Raw genomic sequence first — 22,446 nt, 5'->3', positions numbered from 1 at the left:
AGGAATCACCTATAATGGGGATGTTAAAATGCAGATCTGATGCAGTGGGTCCTGTGTGTGGGTTCTACAAGTCTAAAGAGCTCACAAACGCTGATGCTGCTGGCTGCTGGATCACACTGTTAGTGGCAAGAATTTAGACCACCCAGGGGAGTGGCAGGGACATTTATACACTATCAAATGTAAATTAGATAGCTGGTGGGAAGCTGCTGCATAGCACAGGGAGATCACCTCTGTGCTTTGTGACCGCCTGAGGGGGTGGGATAGGGAGGGTGGGAGAGAGGGTGATGCAAGAGGGAGGAGATGTGGGAGCATGTGTGTATGTATAACTGATTTAGTTTGTTGTAGAGGGAAAACTAACACACTATTGTAAAACAATTATACTCCAATAAAGATGTTAAAAAAAAAAATAAAAATAAATAAATAGCTAACATTTATCTGGCCAAAAAAAAAAAAAAAAAGAATTTAGACCACCCAGGGGATAAGTTAGACTGAAAAGAGTAGACAACTAGGGAGATGATCCTGCATAACACATCAGAAAACAATTCAAAGAAATGCAGTGAAAATGATTAAAATAGATGAATTAGAGAGAATAAAAAATGAACAAAGTAGAAGAATAACAACAACTAGAAGAATAACAACAACTAAGACAAATCCATTTTTAAGAAGTGGCCGGTCAAACGGGGCAAATGATGTGAAAAAAGAAGCCAAAGGAGGAAGAAATGAAAAGGCCATACATTTAATAATTAAAAGATCATTAGTTTAGTTATGTATATATTGTTCATACAAGAACTTGTCAGATATATTCAATTTGAATATTTTCTCTCAGTCTGTGGCTCGCCTATTCATTTTCTTAATGGTGACTCTTGATGAGCAGAGGCTTTTAATTTTTATGAAATCTAATATAGCAGTATTTTATTTTATGGATAGTGCTTTCTCTGTCCCACTAAGAAATTTCTGTCTATGTTGTGAAGATATTTTCCTACGTTTTCTTCTAATAGTTTGCAATTTTTATAACTTTTATGCTTCATTCCATACTTCATTTTGAATTAATTTCTGAGTATGGAATGAGGTTTATTCCTACAAATAAATAAACAGTAATAATAACAAACAAAATAATAAACAACTCAATAAAAATGGGCAAAATTCTTGAACGGACACTTCACAAATTAACAATAAAATCAAGAAGTACTCAAGATCTTTAGTCATTAGGAAAATGTAAATTAATATCACATGTAGATATTGTACCTATAAGCTAAAATTAAAAAGATTGAAAATACTAAATGTTGTTAATATATGGGGTAATCAGAACTTTTATTCATTACTGGTGGGGCTACAAAATGGTGCAACCACTTTGGAAAATTGTTTGGAGGTTTCTCCTAAAGTTAAATATATACCTACCCTATGATTCAGCAATCCTGTTCCTAGGCATTTACCCAAGAGAAATGAAAACATGTTCACAAGGAGACATGTGCAGGAATGCTCATAACAGCTTTACTCATAACGGCCCTAAACTGGAAACAATCCAAATATACAAAAACAAAAGAATTGATTAATAAGTTGAGGTATGATTATTTAAGAGGAAGCACCTAATAGTAAAACAGAATGAACTTCTATTACATATAACAACGTTGATGAAACTCCAAAATATTATATGGAATCAAAGAAGCCAGATATGAAAGAGTACACACTGTAAAATTTCATTTACCTTAAGTTCTACAAAAGGAAAAAATAATCTACGATGAAAGAAATCAGAACGCATTTTCCATCCTGCCAGAGGCAATAACAGTTCTGATTTCTTTCATTGCACCTATAAGGTGGCATGAGGGAATGATCTGGAATGAGGCAAACACACTACAAAGGCATGTGGTTTATACAGTGTACATATTTTCAAAAATATTTAGGACTCTCTGCTTTTTCAATGAATATAAATTATATCTCAATTTATGGAAAACAAGATGAAAAATGAAGAATTAATTATATTTGAAAGGGATATTTCAGTGGAGGCGTAGGGCAGACCCCTATTTCAGAGACTGAAGGAATGCATTGCAAAAAAAAGAAATGCAGGCCCTTCTTTCGAGTATTTTAGCTTTGAAGAGAGAGGGACGCCACTGTTGTCTGAAATGAAACACAGTAGCTTTGTTGTTTCTGTTTTAGGTAAAGATCTGATAAACTTTTTAGCCTAGGAGAAGGAATAGTTGAAGAAGATGGAGAAATAAAAAGAGTTAGATCAAGAAAGAACCCCAAACTGATAGTAATGTTTATGAAATGAGATTAACCCAACATAGGCCTCATACATCTGAATCCGTATCAGTTGAAGCAAAATCTGCTTTGGGCCCTTAAATTCTTCTTAGCTTTTTTTTTTCCCCTATAATGACTCTGACCTACATTATTACAGTTAAAAGCTAAATAATGCATGTCTACTTGAAATCATTTTAAGAGTTTTAGAAATGGTTGTGCAAATATAGCATTTAATAAAATTTAGTGTGTTCTCCTTCATTTTTTGCTTATTTGGTGAACCATTTGTTAGGGGTTGAGAAGACTTGAAGAAATTTTGTTATCCGAGCTCAAGGAACACAGATGTCATGTAAGTTTACACTTAATGTGAAAGAAGCTACTTAAATGTCCTTGGAATTTTTGCTCTCAAGTTCTTAAACTAGTGATCTCAACTCCTTTAGGATTGTCATAATAATTCTCACAGCACAGGTTGGTTTTCCTGACCTCCTATCTGAAGCAAATGATGCTCTAGGACCTACTGTATTTTAAAATAAAATATTACCTAAAATAATTTATATTTCAGAATTGTATGAAGGCTCCTGGGATAAAGAAATAGTTTGGGTGAGACAAAGATAAACACACAAAATAGAAAGCAAGATAAAGGATCTCTGCACATCAAGAAACATCTTTGGTATTGCTACATCTGGGATAAACAATAGGAAAGTTATTTAAGTTCTATATGTAGCTATAATTTATTTGGATGTCATACTGTTGAACTCAGGCTGTCATTTGCTAATATTTTTTGTTGGCTCAAACTTTCATCTATTACATGTTTTATTTCCCAGTTTTACACTATTCTTTTATGGGGGCTGAGTGGATTCACGGTGTTCATCTCTATCTGTTATTATTTTATCTAGATTTGCAGATACTAAATTTATTGTACTTGACACAAACAATATTACCTTACTCATCCTAATTTACCAATTCTTATAGTGGATTTGAGCAGAATGCTGACCCTATAGGGAGAATGATATATGGGATTACACAATCACAAAAGATATTAGTGTTCCCTAACTTTCCTGAAAATACAGGAGGATTCCATCAAGGAGGGGTTTTCTTGGGAATGGGAACCAGGAATTTTGAGAGCAATTTACAGCACAGTGGTTAGAGCACCGGCTTTGAAGCCAGAGTATCTGGTTTCAGAAGTTACCTAGTCTTGGTGTGCCTCAATGCACTGTTCTGTGAAATGGAGTTTATAACAGTTCTGTGAAGTAATAACAGCTGTGAGGAATGAAGGAGATAATACAAGTAGCATTGAGAACAGTGGGGTACTCAGTAAAGTTTAGCCATTATTACTAGAGTGAAAATAAATAGCTTCTTGCTTCCAGTAGTTTCTCTATCTTACATACATATACAACACACAAAACTGAACTCTGGATTTATGTTCCAAATGTGTCTGAATTCACATAGCCATTGCTCTGGATCCATGACCTCTGAACATAGAATTCTAGCTAAACAGCACCATTTCTGCTTCTATAACCAACTACGAATTCATTTATCAAATGCAGGCCAGAATCTCTGTGCAGCTCAAGTAAAATTTCAAGTTTTGAAGCACACATCCCACATTCTTGTCCCTGTCTGCTCTCCGTGAATGCTCTCAAACCAATCTCCTTTCCTGAGACACTAGAAAGGGACTCTTTTTTAAATACCTTGCTTCCTATTTTCTTCTTTATAACGTGGCTACCCTTGTTATTTCCAGGAGATCCCCACTTCTCCATTCAGTACAGAGATAGCCTGCCCTGGAATCTTTAATTACTGATTATACCATCCTCCTAATCTTCATTCCTTCTTGGCCTGTTAACCCAAGGCTGATTTGTGTCTTCTGCCAAAGGCCCTATAGATGAAACTGCTTCTCAGTTAATGTACATCTGTCCACCACCGCCCCCCACCCCCACTGATTTAGGAAAAAAAACCTTCCTATTCTGCAAAGAATGCCACTTAGAAAGGTTGTTAATCACCACATGCTTGTTCTGAATTGTATTGTTCTGCACTGTATCATGCTGCTCGATTGTAAGGTCCACAGGGCAGAGCTTTTGTTTGCAGTGCCCTGACTATTATTCAGTGCAGTGTACATTGATGGCACTATAGAAAATACAAACAATAGCTTTTTCCATTTTAATTGTCAAATGAAATGGTATAAAAGCACAATTCACACAGTTGAGTACACAGCAAGTTAGCTGAAATTGCTAAAATAAATCATGTGAGTTTACAGGCTAAGTCTGTCTTTTTAAAGGAATCATTTGCAACTCTTGTCCATTTGTCGTTATTTTTCCCTAAAAATTACCTCAAAGTCTAACTTGTCTATTTAAATGACTGCAGGTACCCTCAACTCATTTGACTTAGAGGAGAACTTTCTGGGCATTGAATCTAGTACCTGAATATAATTGGCACTGCCAAAACTGTAGCGATTAAAGGCAGTATCTGTTAAAGCCTTTTCACAAACTGACTATAAAAGTTGCCATTTTCCAGTAAAGTTCACAATTAGCACCAATGACAGCAGTGAACACATTTTAACCTGTGCTTTTTTGTGGGGAAGTGATTAAAAAAAAACAATAAATAAATGCTAATCTCTTGCCAGGGCACAGGTTGCCTTATCTCTAGGAAATTCATACAAGGCAAGCATAGTTCAGACAGTTGCCAAGTATTTTAACTGCTTCTGCCTGACGTTAGCTCCTACAGCACATCTCAGATGGGACTGTTTCTCTGGATTCAATATCTTACTAAATAGAATGTTGATTGAATGGTCAAAGCTCTAGATGGACTCTAAGAAATAGCAATATTACAGAAGACAGACGTATAAATACCATAAATATAAAAGCAGATTCCAGGAAAATTGACTTATAAATGGATACCACACAAGTCTCAATGTAAGGCTTCCCCAAAGTCTCAAATATAAATATAGACAATTTAAAAATAAACTCATAATGATATATGTTAGAAATTTTTATACAGGCTTAAGTGGTAAGTAATGGTATTTGATCTTTGAAGACAGAATGGCACAGTGCAAAGTTTTCCCTATTTCTGAATTGCAAGAATTTCTCAGGGGACGTGTCAAAATGCAGATTCTCAGGTCCAATTCCATTGCTATTGACACAGGTCTTTGAAGGGAGAATTCTTGGTATCTGTATTTTTAAGAGTTCTCTCAGTTGTTTCTTATGATTAGGTAATAAGTGCTAGAATGGTAAAATGAAACTGGAATTATAAAGCACTCAGCTCTCGATTGGATTGTTTTTCTGCTGTCAGATACCTTCTTGTGGGTCTTACATCAGCTGCTTTAGCATTCCGAACCTTTATTTTTCTCAAATAACAAAAGAAGGGTCTAGACTGGATATTCTCTAAAGTACTTTTTTACTCCAACATTCATTCTATGATTCCAATTAAGAAGATGAGCTGTTTCATATTGTTTTCTGATTCATCTTTACGTATCTGAAAGATTAAGCAAGCTTGCTAAGAACAAAGCACATTTGCTTTGTTTTCTCTTGATACGTTTAACTCAAGACATTTCCGTACTGCAGGCCAACGCCTTAACACTAATGCAGAAAAAGGTTTTCTTGAGAAATCTTGATTTTGGAGGTATTTGGAAGTGGATAAGCAGTAAGTAAAAGTGTGTGATACAAAGACTAAATTAGGTCTTCGAAGGCTCTTTAAATATCTACTCACGATATGGCCACCAGCCCCCGGAGAGTCAAATAAATTATTATTAAGATTCTTTCATAAGATAATAGAGACTAAGTTGAAGAAGTAAATAGTAATCGCAATATTAAGCAGTTCAAACTACCTTTATGATTATTTTTGGAACTCCCCAAGCTGACAGATTTACTTGATGCTAAATCCTTTTCCCTCTTCCTTTAAAAAAGCATTTTACATAATCCAGCATTACCTATTTTATATATGTGGCATTTTGCTTAGCATTAAAGTAGTTTATTTGGAGAAGACCTTTTACATACTATTCTGGGGAACAGCCTGCTACCCTCTTCAAGTAGCAGCAAAAGATGCAGGGATGCTTGTTTAAATGTAACTTCTCTTAACAGCTTGTTGAGATAGGGAGAAGAACAAGATGTAAACATTATTAAAATAGTCTATAATGCCAAATGCAAGGAAGCAAATGCCAAATATTCTCCAAAAGTAGCATGGAACTGACAAAGAAGTCATACTCCAGTATTTACACTTTTGCTTTACTACGACTTACCAGGGTTCACAGCACCAGCCACGTGTTCTAATCGGTATGCTCCAACTGCACCCCTTCTCTGCCCAACGGCTCTGCAGAGAAAACAACAGGTGTTTCTAGTCAAATAATCTAGTGGAACACAATCAGTAAAAACCCAGCTGGGTCTAATAACCCACAGATTTGCTTTAAGATTTTCTTTTAATAGTCTCCTTTGGTTTTCTGGTCTTTGGGAAACACACATACATACATACACACACACACACATACACACACACTCACACAGATGCACACAAGGTTGTTGGAGGGTTGGGAGGGAGACACAAGAGGGAGGGGATGGGGGATATATGTATGCATATGGCTGATTCACTTTGTTGTACAACAGAAACTAACACAGTACTGTGAAGAAATTATACTCCAATAAAGATCTATTAGAAGTTTTTTTTAAAAAAAAAAACTTACCCCCCACCGTTGCTTTCCCAACCTGACAACAAATGCTTAAGAATGGAGCAGACACATTTTATTTATGGCTCTCACAAAAGGAATACAAACATAGGGATTTCTGATAACAGGGAGTTCTTTAAATGTAACCACCACTGCCCTTTGTAAAACACTAGCTGCTCTATGCTTGTACATGAACAGAGTTCATATGCAGAGCTGACAATAGCTAAGTTCTCGGGATTCTCTTTTGAATACTGTGTACAAGAGTGTGTCGAGGAGCATGGAAGCTGTTTCTGCTAAGCATGAATTTTAATCTGTACCCTCTGGCCTCTTGGAAGTCTGAAGGTTTTGTAAGGATGAGGCAGGATTTACCCGTGCCCTGAAAAAAGATGATGTTATAGGTTGTTTTCCCTGGCAACAAGATATGTATGCGGTCCCTCCAAGGAAACTAACCCTGCATGACAGCTGGTGAGTCTCGCATTACTTGAATTGGTTTTCTGGTGGTTAATCCAATTCCAGGCATTAATTGACAGTGGCTAGACATGACAGAGCTATTTTGGTTTTTGTTTTTTTACTATAGACTCTGGAAGATTAAAAAAAAAAAAAATTCCTCAGGTTGCAAGATAGCTCATTGTAAAATCTTTATCGAGATATAGGAAATTTTGTTCTCTGTGATTCTTTTGGTATCACTGCCTCATTGTTAAGACTGAACTCTTGGCTGTTCTAATTTGCAACATGCTTATCCATCATACCCCACTGCCAATTGTGGAAATAGCGTTATTGAGTGACAATAACTTAAATAGATTTTAAACTCCTACAAGTTAGATCTAGTAGATTTTTAGACACATAGCTGTCATATGTTGAATGAATAAAAAAATACTGGTAATGGGAATGATATTAATGATTAATGTTTATCAATACTTATTATGTGCCAGGCACTATGCTACATATCTTATTTGCATTATTTCATCTAATCCTCAAAAAAACCCTTTAAGTTAAATATTTTTCACAAAAAATAACAGAATAAGTAATTTGCTCAAGATCATAATAAATCAGTGGACAGGAAACTAGTCACGTCTTGCTACTTATTCATTACTTTAGAATGCCTCATAAAGGACTTGTACCTAATAATACTCAGGTAAATACACAGAGGGAAAGATAATAGTCATATTTGTAACATATTATTTTATAGTGTAATGTTCAGCAAATGAGCAAGGTACACGATAAAAGATGTAATATAATTTTCAAACACACATAAATATATACACATATGTATGTATATATATATACTTATATTTCTTTACTCTTACACATGTTCTTATATGCAAAATGTGAACACAACTTTTTCTCTTTTTAAATGTTTTAACAACTATATTAGAGTATAATTGCTTTACAATGGTGTGTCAGTTTCTGCTTTATAACAAAGTTAATCAGTTATACATATACATATGTCCCCACATCTCTTCCCTCTTGCATCTCCCTCCCTCCCTATCCCACCCCTCTAGGATGTCACAAAGCACCGAGCTGACCTCCCTGTGCTATTCAGCTGCTTCCCACTAGCTATCTCTTTTATGTTTGACATTGTATATATGTCCATGCCACTCTCTCACTTTGTCCAAGCTTACCCTTCCCCCTTCCTGTATCCTCAAGTCCATTCTCTAGTAGGGGTGCAACTTTATTCCTGTCTTGCCCCTAGGTTCTTCTGACCATTTTCTTTTTTAAGATTCCATATATGTGTGTTAGCATACGATACTTGTTTTTCCTCTTTTTGACTTACTTCACTCTGTATGACAGTCTCTAGGTCCATCCACTTCACTACAAATAACTCAGTTTCGTTCCTTTTTATGGCTTTCCACACACCCTCTCCAGCATTTATTCTTTGTACATTTTTTGATGATGGCCACTCTGACCACTGTGAGATGATATCTCATTGTAGTTTTGATTTGCATTTCTCTAATGATTAATGATGTTGATCATTCTTTCATGTGTTTGTTGGCAATCTGTATATCTTGTTTGGAGAAATGTCTACTCAGGTCTTTTAACCATTTTTGGATTGGGTTATTTGTTTTTTTGATACTGAGCTGAATGAGTTGCTTGTATGTTTTGGAGATTATACCTTTGTCAGTTGTTTCATTTGCAAATATTTTCTCCCATTCTGAGGGCTGTCTTTTCATCTTGTTTATGGTTTCCTTTGCTATGCAAAAGCTTTTAAGTTTCATTAGGTCCCATTTGTTTATTTTTATTTCCATTTCTCTAGAAAGTGTGTCAAAAGGGTCTTGCTCTGATTTATGTCATAGAGTGTTCTGCCTATGTTTTCCTCTAAGAGATTGATGGTGTCTGGCCTTACATTTAGGTCTTTAACCCATTTTGAGTTTATTTTTGTGTATGGTGTAGGGAGTGTTCTAATTTCATTCTTTTACATGTAGCTGTCCAGTTTTCCCAGGACGACTTATTGAAAAGGCCTTCTTTTCTCCACTGTATATTCTTGCCTCCTTTACCAAAGATAAGGTGACCATATGTGCGTGGGTTTATCTCTGGGCTTTCTATCCTGTTCCATTGATCTATATTTCTGTTTTTGTGCCAGTACCGTACTATCTTGATTACGGTAGCTTTGTAGTATAGTCTGAAGTGAGGGAGCCTGATTCCTCCAGCTCCGTTTTTCTTTCTCAAGATTGCTTTGGCTATTCGGGGTCTTTTGTGTTTCCATACAAATTGTGAAATTTTTTGTTCTACTTCTGTGAAAAATGCCAGTGGTAGTATGATAGGGATTGCAATGAATCTGTAGATTGCTTTGGGTAGTAGAGTCATTTTTCACCATGTTGATTCTTCCAATCCAAGAACATGGTATAACTCTCCATCTATTTGTATCATCTTTAATTTCTTTCATCAGTGTCTTATAGTTTTCTGCATACAGGTCTTTTGTCTCCTTAGGTAGGTTTATTCCTAGATATTTTATTCTTTTTGTTGCAATGGTAAATAGGAGTGTTTTCTTAATTTCACTTTCAGATTTTTCATCATTAGTGTATAGGAATGCAAGATATTTCTGCGCATTAATTTTGTATCCTGCTACTTTACCAAATTCACTGATTATCTCTATTACTTTTCCAGTAGCATCTTTAGGATTCTCTATGTATAGTATCATGTCATCTGCAAACAGTGACAGTATTACTTCCTCTTTTCTGAACTGGATTCCTTTTATTTCTTTTTCTTCTCTGATTCCTGTGGCTAAAACTTCCAAAACTATGTTGAATAATAGTGGTGAGAGTGGGCAACCTTGTCTTCTTCCCGATCTTAGTGGAAATGGTTTCAGTTTTTCACCATTGAGGATGATGTTGGCTGTGGATTTGTCATATATGGCCTTTATTATATTGAGGAAAGTTCCCTTTATGCCTACTTTCTGGAGGATTTTTGTCATAAATGGGTGTTGAATTTTGTCAAAAGCTTTCTCTGCATCTATTGAGAGGATCATATGGTTTTTCTCCTTCAATTTGTTAATATGGTGTATCACGTTGATTGATTTGCGTATATTGAAGAATCCTTAAATTCCTGGGATAAACCCCACTTGATCATAATGTATGATCCTTTTAATGTGCTGTTGGATTCTGTTTGCTAGTATTTTGTTGAGGATTTTTGCATCTATGTTCATCAGTGATATTGGCCTGTAGTTTTTCTTTGTGACATCTTTGTCTGGTTTTGGTATCAGAGTGATGGTGGCCTTGTAGACTGAGTTTCGGAGTGTTCCTCCCTCTGCTATATTTTGGAAGAGTTTGAGAAGGATAGGTGTTAGTTCTTCTCTAAATGTTTGATAGAATTCACCTGTGAGTCCATCTGGGCCTGGGCTTTTGTTTGTTGGAAGATTTTTAATCACAGTTTCAATTTCAGTGCTTGTGATTGGTCTGTTCATATTTTCTATTTCATCCTGGTTCAGTCTCGGCAGCTTGTGCATTTCTAAGAATTTGTCCATTTCTTCCAGGTTGTCCATTTTATTAGCATACAGTTGCTTGTAGTAATCTCTAATAATCTTTTGTATTTCTGCAGAGTCAGTTGTTACATCTCCTTTTTCATTTCTAATTCTATTGATTTGAGTTTTCTCCCTTTTTTTTTTTTGATAAGTCTGGCTAATGGTTTATCAATTTTATTTATCTACTGAAAGAACCAGCTTTTAGTTTTACTGATCTTTGCTATTATTTTCTTCATTTATTTCTCATGTGATCTTTATGATTTCTTTCCTTCTGCTAACTTTGGGGTTTTTTTGTTCTTCGTTCTCTAATTGCTTTAGGTGTAAGGTTAGGTTGTTTGAGATATTTCTTGTTTCTTAAGGTAGGCTTTTATAGCTATAAACTTTCCTCTTAGACTGCTTTTGCTGCATCCCATGGGTTTTGGCTCGTGTTTTCATTGTCATTTGTTTCTAGGCAGTTTTTGATTTCCTCTTTGATTTCTTCAGTGATCTCTTGGTTACTAAGTAGTGTGTTGTTTAACCTCCATGTGTTTGTATTTCTTACAGATTTTTTCCTGTAACTGATACCTAGTCTCATAGAATTGTGGTTGGAAAAGATACTTGATACGATTTCAATTTTCTTAAATACCAAGGCTTGATTTGTGACCCAAGATGATCTATTCTGGGGAATGACAAATGAGCACTTGAGAAGAATGTGTATTCTGTTATTTTTGGATGGAATGTCCTATAAATATCAATTAAGTCCATCTTGTTTAATGTGTCATTTAAAGCTTGTGTTTCCTTATTTATTTTCATTTTGGATGGTCTGTCCATTGGTGAAAGTGGGGTGTTAAAGTCCCCTACTATGATTGTGTTACTGTCAATTTCCTCTTTTATAGTTGTTAGCAGTTGCTTTATGTATTGAGGTGCATGCACCTATGTTGGGTGCATATATATTTATAATTTTTATATATTCTTCTTGGATTGATCCCTTGATCATTATGTAGTGTCCTTCCTTGTCTCTTGTAATATTCTTCATTTTAAAGTCTATTTCATCTGATATGAATATTGCTACTCCAGCTTTCTTTTGATTTCCATTTGCATGGAGTATCTTTTTCCATCCCCTCACTTTCATTCTATGTGTGTCCCTAGGTCTGAAGTGGGTCTCTTGTAGACACCATATATACAGGTCTTGTTTTTGTATCCATTCAGCCAGTCTATGTCTTTTGGTTGGAGTGTTTAATGCATTTACATTTAAGGTAATTATCAATATGTATGTTCCTATTACATTTTCTTAATTGTTTTGGTTTTAGTATTGTAGGTCTTTTCCTTGTCTTGTGTTTCCTAACTAGAGAAGTTCCTTTAGCATTTGGTGTAAAGCTGGTTTGGTGGTTCTGAACTCTCTCAGCTTTTGCTTGTCTGTAAAGCTTTTAATTTCTCAATGAAATCTGAATGATATCCTTGCTGGGTAGAGTAATCTTGGTTGTAGGTTTTTCCCTTTCATCACTTTAAATATGTCATGCCACTCCCTTTTGGCTTGAAGAGTTTCTGCTGGAGGATCAGCTGTTAACCTTATGGGGATTCCCTTATGTGTTACTTATTGTTTTTCCTTTGCTGGTTTTAATATTTATTCTTTGTATTTAATTTTTCATAGTTTGATTAATATGTGTCTTGGCATGTTTCTCCTTGGTTTCATCCTGTATGGGCCTCTCTGTGCTTCCTGGACTTTATTAACTATTTTCTTTCCCATATTAGGGAAGTTTTCAACTATAATCTCTTCAAATATTTTCTCAGACCCTTGCTTTTTCTCTTCTTCTTCTGGGACCCCTATAATTCGAATGTTGGTGCATTTACTGTTGTCCCAGAGCTCTCTGATATTGTCCTCAATTCTTTTCTTTTTTCTTTATTCTGCTCTACAGTAGTTATTTCCAGTATTTTACCTTCCAGGTCACTTAACCGTTTTCTGTCTCAGTTATTCTATAATTCATCCCTTCTAGAGAATTTTAAATTTTATTTATTGTGTTGTTCATCTCTGTTTGTTTGCTCTTTAGTTCTTCTCGGTCCTTGTTAACCGTTTCTTATATTTTCTCCATTCTTTTTCCAAGATTTTGGATCATCTTTATCATTATTCTGAATTCTTTTTCAGGTAGACTGACTATTTCCTCTTCATTTGTTAGGTCTGGTGGGTTTCTGCCTTGCTCCTTCATCTGCTGTGTGTTTCTCTGTCTTCTCATTTTGCTTTATTGTATTTGGGGTCTCCGTTTCACAGGCTGCAGGTTCATAGATTCCGTTGTTTTTGGTGTCTGTCCCCAGTGGCTAAGGTTGGTTCAGTGGGCTGTGTAGGCTTCCTGGTGGAGGGCACTAGTGCCTGTGTTCAGGTGGATGAGCCTGGATCTTGTCTTTCTGGTGGGCAGGTCCACGTCTGGTGGTGTGTTTTGGGTGTCTGTGGCCTTATTATGATTTTAGGCAGCCTGTGTGCTAATGGATGGGCTTTTGTTCCTGTCTTGCTAGTTGTTTGGCATAGGGTGTCCAGCACTGTAGCTTGCTGGTCGTTGAGTGGAGCTGGGTCTTGGTGTTGAGATAGAGATCTCTGGGAGATTTGTGCCATTTAATATTACGTGGAGCTGGGAGGTCTCTTGTGGACCAGTGTCCTGAACGTCACTCTCCCACCTCAGTGGCACAGCCCTGACGCCAGGGTGGAGCACCAAGAGCCTGTCCTACACACAGCTCAGAAGAAAAAGGAGATGAAAAAGAAAGAAGAAGATAAAATAAAATAAAACAAAATAAAGTTATTAAAATAAAAAATAATTATTAAGAAAAAAAAATTTAAGTAAAAAAAAAATAGAACCCTAGGACAAATGGTAAAAGCAAAGCTATACAGACAAAATCACACACAGAAGCATACACATACACACAAAAAGAAAAAAGGGGAACAAAATATATATATTGTTGCTCCCAAAGTCCACCTCCTCGATTTGGGATGATTCATTTTCTATTCAGGTATTCCACAGATGCAGGGTACATCAAGTTGATTGTGGAGATTTAATCCGGTGCTCCTGAGGCTGCTGGGAGAGATTTCCCTTTCTCTTCTTTGTTCACACACTTCCCGGGGTTTCAGCTTTGGATTTGAACCCGCATCTGCGTGTAGGTCACCTGAGGGCGTCTGTTCTTCTCTCAGACAGGACGGGGTAAAGGAGCACCTGATTCGGGGGCTCTGGCTCACTCGGGCCGGGGGGGAGGGTGGGGTACGGATGTGGGGCGAGCCTGCAGTGGCAGAGGCCAGCATGACGTTGCACCAGCCTGAGGCGCGCCGGTGTTCTTCCCGGGAAGTTGTCCCTGGATCCCGGGACCCTGGCAGTGGCGGGCTGTACAGGCTCCTGGGCGGGGAGGTGTGGAGAGTGACCTGTGCTTACACACACGCTGTTTGGTGGCGGCAGCAGCGGCCTTAGCGTCTCATGCCCGTCTCTGGGGTCCGCGCTGATAGCCGCGGCTTGCGCCCATCTCTGGAGCTTCTTAAAGCGGCGCGCTTTATCCCCTCTCCTCACCCACCATTAAACAAAGAGGGAAGAAAAAGTCTCTTGCCTCTTCGGCAGCTCCAGACTTCTCCCGGACTCCCTCCCGGTTAGGCTAGTCGTGGTGCACTAACCCCTTCAGGCTGTGTTCACGCCGCCAACCCCAGGCCTCTCCCTACGATCCGACTGAAGCCCAAGCCTCAGCTCCCTGCCCCCGCCCGCCCCGGCGGGTGAGCAGACAAGCCTCTCGGCGGGTGCGTGCTGGTCAGCACTGATCCTCTGTGCAGGAATCTCCCCGCTTTATCCTCCGCACCCTGTTGCTGCGCTCTCCTCTGCAGCTCCAAAGCTTCCCCCCTTCGGCCACCTGCAGTCTCCGCCCGTGAAGGGGCTTTTAGTGTGTGAACACCTTTCCTCCTTCACAGCTCCCTCCCACTGGTGCAGGTCCCATCCCTATTCTTTGTCTCTGTTTTTTCTTTTGCCCTACCCGGGTACATGGGGAGTTTCTTGCCTTTTGGTAGGTCTGAGGTCTTCTGCCAGCGTTCAGTAGGTGTTCTGTAGGAGTTGTTCCACATGTAGATGTATTTCTGATGTATTTGTGGAGAGGAAGGCGACCTCGCGTCTTACTCTTCCGCCATCTTGAAGCTCCTCCCACAACTTTCTTCTTACTGGTGAAACTGCAAGTGATTGTTTTCATTCTTTTTGCTTATTCTATTTTACTTTTCAAAGTTATACATGTATCAATTGTACAATAAATATTTAAAAAGATATTTAGCAATTTAGAACTCTGAGAATGTGATTAATGCACTGTAAACCCAGGCAGGTCTTCACGAAGGAAGGCAATTGAGCTAGTCTGAAGAATCTGTCAGATTTAGGCAAATGGAGAAGGTGGAGAAAAACAGCTAGAGAGAGGAGAAAACCTTTCTGGCAAACCCAGAGGCAAGAAAAAACATAGCATATTCCAAGGACAAACACAGTCCAATTTTCCACACCAGATACAGGACAGTATATAAAAGAGAATGGGCCATATAGGGAGGGGTGTCTTCAGGATGAGTATATTCAGCCTTCCCCACACCATCCCAAAGAAGAAGTCTGGATATATGTGAAGCCACACAAAAACTAAAATTGAATTCATTTCAAAATAGCATGTCAGTCATTTCAGTCAAGGTCCATACACTCTGCCCTCCGTTCAACTCTTACATGGCACAAAGGTCCTAATAAATTAGATTGAAGCCAAGTCACATAAGAGCTTTGAAGACATTCAGACTTGACAATAAAATTCTGTCTCTTGCAAAACTGGCCTAACTTCCTAGGATTGGGATGAGAAATACAGAGATTACTGCATGACAAAGACTTAGCACAATGCCAGGTACATGAAAAAACATTCTATAAATGGTAGCCATTAACACTTTTACTCATCAGTTCTGTAGATAGCCCAAGTGGATAGTCATAGACAGAAGTGCTTGGTAAAGTGTTGAAAGCCATCTTGTAGGAGAATATTTTCTCCATCACATTCATATAGTCTACATACAGTCTATAATTTCTACTATTAGTCATCTTATTGTCATAACAGGCAAAAGTTCCTGCTTAGATGCAATAGGATTATTTAAGGAAATAGAAGACAGGAAAGAAACAAAATATTTACCAACAAACTGATATTTCCCCAGGCACTGTGCTAGGGCACTTCACACACTTTTCTTTATTTAGGCCCCACAAAAAACCTGTTTTTAATCTCATTTCAAAAATAAGAAAACAGAAGCTACAAAAGAGTAACAATTTACAAATGATTATTTGGAGAGAACATGGAAAAAATGGAATTCTAAACATGTGACTCTGAAATTCATGGTCTTTCCATGAGAATTCATGCTTTATTAGAAAGAAGTAAGACATGGTATAGTAGCAAGGGCCTAAGAAACATGAGTTCTGAGCTACTAACCACCTCTTTACCTTTGCCAGATCATTTGATTTTCTGTACGTAGGTGTACAGAATGTTCAAAAAAGGGATTCAGTTCTGTGAGTGTTTCAGAACCCTTTCTCTTCTAAAATCTATCAATTGTAATTATTTAAAGCCATTGACAATGGACACTTTTTAATAAGAACTAAGGCTTACACAGGCCTTACCTATATGTCAGGAGCTGTTCTAAGTACTTTAAAAATATTAACTCATTGAATTAATTGAACTCATTGAACAATACTTACAATGCAGTTATTATTATTAAATACTATTATGAACATTATACATATGAGGAAACTGAGGAACACTGATGTTAAGTAACATGTCCAAGGCCACATAAACAGCGAAAACAGGGCCCTTAACCGAAGAACTCTGGATCTGTTTTGTGGTTTTAATGGCTATTCAACCATCAGACCTTTGAATCAGGTTCTTCGGAGGAAAACATAAAAAGTACATTTTGATTCAGAATGGTAAAGATCTGGTGCTTGAAAGTGACCAAACTTGTGTAGCCAGAAAAGAATTATGAAGCTACTGATAAGTGAAGTAGAAAAGGTAAAGGGGAAAGGAAAAGAGCTGAAATGCAAGCAGTTGCTGTGGGCTTCCAAATTTGCATAGACAGTTACAGTTTAATTATGTAGTTTAAGCTAGGCTGGAATCCAGTGTGCATCTTCAGGTCACAGATTTTTCATGGGAAACTATCCTTCCAGTTCTCAAGGGTAGTGGTTTTCAAAGCGTGGCCCTGAATGGGCAGCATCAGCATTGCCTAGAAACTTATGAATGTGATCCTGACCTGCTGAATCAGACACTCCAGGGAGTGCAGGCCAGCATATGTGTGTTAATAAACCCTCCAGCGGAGTCTAATGTTTGCTCATATTTGAGAACTCCTGCTTTAACACATGTGATTTGGACCATCTAATCTGGATCTGACTTTTGAAATGAACTTTTTAATCAGAAGTGGTCAATCCTAACATAACATTGCCTACTCCTGAGAAGAGTCGTTCATTCACCCATGTGGAGCCCATGAAACACAATTTCGAGAACCTTATTGGAAATTTTGAGGGGACAACATGTGAGATTGGAACTGCTTGCCACAAGCATAGGAGAGCCTGCCTGAGAATGGAGTCAACACAGAGAAATGCAAAGGAGACCAAGATGGATGGAGCTATGCCATCTTCTACCAGTATCTCTCTTCATCTGAGTTCTCTGCAACGCAAATGATACACGGTTTCATGTTCATTTATTCATGTTGTTTCCTCTGCTTGCAATGCTCTTCTCACTTCTTTACTGTCCTCAGGCAGAATTAACCACTTCCTGTTCTCATTCATGCACCAATCTTTTCTTACTCTGACCTAGCCTTAATTACCCTCTATTACTGTTCTTTGTGTATCTCCTCTCCCCTCCAAAAGAGGATCTCCCTGAAGGTAGGCTGCTTCTTTTTATATTGGTATCCCTAGCACTCAGCATCATAATAGATGCTTAAAATGTTTGCTGAATAAATAACTTTCCCACATTCCTCATGGGATTATTGCAATGATCAAATGAGAATAAGACTTAGAATAGGCTTAGTAAGATATCAAGCTCTATACAAACATAAGTCATATTTATAATTATTAGTCTTTTATCTTGTGGGCTCATCATCTTTACCACAAACGTGCCATCACATGGGATGACTGGGAAATAAGACTGGTAAACCCTGTAAATCTGTGATAAATTGATTCTAAAAATGGCTGTAACTCTTGGCTGCTCCATACATGAAATTAGCACATAAATACATAGAAAAATGACCACTGAGATAGGACTATAGAAGAGAGATCAAGGTTCCCTGAGTATGTATTAATTAGAGATTTGACTTTGAGTGATTAAGTGAAAGATTAGCATAAAGGAGCAATTGAAATGAGACTCGGGCAAAGGGAAGAGCATGTATAAAGGCCCTGTGGCAGTAAGGCATTTGGGGTGAGGGGGAATGGAGAAGTAGAAAAAGACTATACCAGACACTAGGCTATGTTAGGGAATTTGTTTTTTTTTCACCAAGAGTAATGAGAAAGCATGGAAAGATGTTAAGTAGAGGAATGACATGATCAGATTGGTATTTTAAAATACTACCCTGGATCTTGTGCCTTTAACTTGGTTATCTCAGACCCCAATATGATATGTTATTGTTTTCACTACTTCTGAATTATAAGGTTAAAACACAATTGTTTTTAAGCTTTTAAAAGCTATAATTATTTTATATTTTCTAACTTTCACTTGAACTATGAAATTTGCTAAATACTAACCCCCTTTTCATCTGGGAGAGAGTCTAATCACCTATGTGCTGTGAAAAGTAAAGTGTGAATTTAACAGATTCCAGTAACCCTCATTTAAGGACATGCCTCATTCAAAATTAAATTGCACTCAGACAAAAATTAATATACAGGTATCTGATTCTTACACACATTATTAGAACATATTTACTAATTTCAAGTGTTTATATTTAAAACATATTCTGGACTTCTTAAGCTAATTAGCACACAAAATTATTTTTTAAAGTTATAAACAACAAATTTTACACATAAAACACTGCAGAAGGATTTGTTCTTACTCAGTATTGAAATTAGAAATGATAAAACATGGGCACTTCCAGCCACTACTCTACTTGACATCGAATTAAGGCAATATCACAGAGAAATAGAGAAATCCCTAAGGAAATTCAGATTGGAAACAGAATGCTATAGTACAATCAATAACATGTATTGACTCTAGGAGCCCTTAGTTTAGTCTCGATAAGTAAGAAAGTTTGTTAAATTAATTTTCTCCAGATTATGCATATTGTATTAACTATACATTCTTTTAAAAACTGGTTTTGTTTAATTTGGATGTTCTACCAATATTGCTTGCAGCTGTTGGACACCGCCCCACCTAAATCACAGATTTGACACTCCCAACATCATCTTGGTGTTTCTTCACTGCTACTTCAGGAACACATGATTACTATTGTCAGCTACAATTACCACCCACTGCAGAGGTTTGCTGAAACTGATTAGCTAGAGAAGCTATATATGTTTTAGCAGCTTTGAGAAGAGCAAACTACATGTAATTCACCATATGATGTTTACTTTGTATTCCAGTATAACAGAGGACAGAAAAGGCAAAGGATAGAGACAACCCTGTAATAAGGAGATAGCTTCACAGACATAAACTCATCTTTGGCACCTTATGTCAGCTATGGCCCCTGTTCCCACTTTGGCTGGCATGTTCTAGGTGAGGAGTTCCCAGACGCAGTACTGTTGCCAGTTCTTTGTTGTGCGTGGCTGTCCTGCGCATTGTAGGATATTAGCAGCAGCCCTGGTTTCTATCCATTACACCCACCCTCCAGGGTTGTCAAGCAATATGGTCTCCAGATCGCCTAATGTCTTCTGGGAAGCAAAATAGCTCCTGATTGAGAAAGACTGTTCTGGGTCATACCCGTTTAGAGCTATGATACCTGCTTGCTTCTTCTTTCTTCCTGTTTGATATCTCCTGGAAATTATCTAGTTGTGCTGTTGTTCATTAGCAAATAGGCTCCCAAGGAACACTGATCTACCCACCCTGATACCCTCCTGACCCTTACTCTGCCCTACCCACAAATTGGCTTATTTAATAAGAATTCTAGTAACAACAGTCTTAAGGAAATGAATAATAGCTACTATTATAAAATATTTATAATGTGCCAGGCTTTGTTTCTAATTATATATATATATATACCTTGTATAATCTTTATAAAAATCTCATGAGATTAGGTACTATTATCTTAATTTATAGCTGAGTGAATTGGCATTTAGAAAGGCTAAGCAATGCTCTTAGGAAAAAATCCAAAATTCTGACATTCTTTTCAAGTCCCTTTAGGATTTGGACATAACTGCCCCTTCCGGCCCATCCACCCACTATGTAGAGCAACCAGGCTTTACCTCAATTTCTCAAGCAAAGAGGTCAGTCTGTAGGAATCCACAGATGCTGTCCCTACTCTGGCAAATTTGCTTCTCTGAATTCCCCCCTCCCAAATGGCCCGTTCATTCTTTGGCTTCAACCTGGACATCTTCTCTTAGACATGCTTCATCCAACCCCACAAGATTAGGTCTTCCTTTTGGAGGTTCACTGTACTTGCTATTTAACTGTCCTTGTCTGTTTCTTACACTTGTCTGTGAGTCTCTTAAGTAATGCACTTTGCTTAGTCCACTGCTATTTCCCCAGTGTCTAGAACAGTGCTGGGCTCACAGTAACCACTGTGTAAATGTTACTGACTGACAGAATGAATGAATATCCTCCAAACCATTAAGCTCAGAAGTTGTGGAACAGGGATTTTAACTCAGGTCTTTTGAAGCCACTTTCCAAATTCTTGGGCATGTTAGAGCACACCCATAGGAAAAGTTTTTCTATCTTGCTGGCTTCATTTGAGTCCTTCCTAACTACCAACCATGACCTTGTATAAAGCAAACTTGAGATATGTAGTAGCATGTGATCTGATCTCACAAATAGTAATGACTCAGACTATTATTTGTCATTCTATAGAACACACACCTAAAAAGAGGAAGTGGACTATTCAATTAAAAAATATCAAAATTGGATGACTTTAATAAAAATCACAACCAACAGTAAGCCATTAGAAAAAAAAAACATGTACTAGATATTATCAATTCACATAATAATGAGTTTAATACGGTGGTGGGGTTTCAAATGCCAAGTATCACCCTCTGTGACTGTTAACAAATGGAATTCCACCATGTGTGAAAATTTCATGATGATACAATCTGTGGTTCCCAATATATTTCAATAGATAGCAAGTGGTTATGGTTAAGACTTTTCTAGCCAGTCTTCAGATTTCATTAAACTTCACTATGATCAGATGACCTCCTCAAATCCAATAACAGGCGGTGGCACAATTCACTGCAAATGAACGAATGGATATGTTTACAATATCTAAAGTACCTTGTAAAATATGTTTAATTATGCATAGGTTAGCAGCTGTTTGTTTAGCGCACTGTATATAGGATGAGATACTCAAGTCAGAAGGAATATATAACCTATTGGAAAAGGATATTAAAGACAGCTACTGTGTAAACATCCACTTTGGAGCTGGATGCCAAATTGCAACACTCCAAATACACGAGTAACTGCATTTTCTTATCTTTCCTACTGTTTGTGGCTTTGTAATTAGTCCACTGGGCAATGGCAATATTGCAAAGAGGCTATTAGTCTAAATTCATGATTTAATTCTACATTGAAAAAAAAGAACTTCTTAGCTTGTAGCTGAAGCTTAAATTCTGAACCCAACTTAAAAGCAAATGAAGAAATAAATTTAGAATAAAATGAAACAAAGACAAACTGACCCCCATGTCCATGAACAACAACAACAAAATCTCCAGAAGGCCATTTCCCTTAACGCTTCACCTTGAGGAATCCAAAGTAGTAAATAATATGGTGGCTATGAAAGTAACTATGATTCTTTCACACTAACAGCAATGACTTGAATCTCTATAATTGGATTATATATTATTCTATATAAAGTTTTTTGGACTGTTCTCTCAAATTACTCGTATTGCCTGCCACTGCTTGGATCTCCTTTGGAAGCAAAGTTGGTACATCATATTCTTTTTCTGCTTAAGCATATATTTATATGCATAATAAATGATAAAAATTCCTAGAGGAAAAATATTTTAAAAATTAATTTCCCTTAGCCCACTCTCTTCTGCCTATGGATAGAAGGGAAATTTCCACATCTTCTGTCAGCTTATCTTTTGATTTTTTTCACTTCTTTCTCAGTCCAACAGGAAATTGACTAGATATAAAAAATAAATGTGTTGAAATGTTTGCAAGGAGAACCTGGTGGCTTATAGAAGATTATTAAATGACGATTGGGAAAAGGGAAATCAGAAAGAGATCTTAATTGTATCAAAGACTTCCTATGTGACAATAACAGTGGTATTCTTTTTAAAAAATGGTGTATCATGCAATCATTACTAAAGTTCCATAAAATAGGAATTATTGTTATCTTAATTTTATTTTCCTGGAAATTCAGTGTCATGTAACATATCCATGAATATCAGCTAGATATGGGAGAAATTAAAACTTAAATTCATATATATTTTATTTTAAAGCCTGCCCTTTTGTGTATTTTAGATCATATAACATTTATTAAATATTAGATGCT

At 37.1% G+C, this 22,446-nt stretch overlaps 1 protein-coding gene across 1 annotated transcript in view; it reads right to left on the bottom strand.

Annotated features, from left to right (window-relative positions):
* Positions 1 to 22,446, bottom strand: part of TENM2 (teneurin transmembrane protein 2) — a 3,844,234-nt gene that overhangs the window by 2,110,413 nt on the left and 1,711,375 nt on the right. The window contains exon 9 of the mRNA XM_067032280.1: positions 6,464 to 6,534. The gene's annotated coding sequence lies outside the window, so the exon portion shown is untranslated. The remainder of the gene's footprint in view (positions 1 to 6,463; positions 6,535 to 22,446) is intronic.

Source organism: Kogia breviceps, chromosome 4 (genome assembly GCF_026419965.1).
Source record: "Kogia breviceps isolate mKogBre1 chromosome 4, mKogBre1 haplotype 1, whole genome shotgun sequence".
Classification (NCBI taxonomy): domain Eukaryota; kingdom Metazoa; phylum Chordata; class Mammalia; order Artiodactyla; family Physeteridae; genus Kogia; species Kogia breviceps.
Note: the sequence above shows the minus strand (reverse complement) of the source record. Positions and strands in the feature narration are given on the sequence as shown.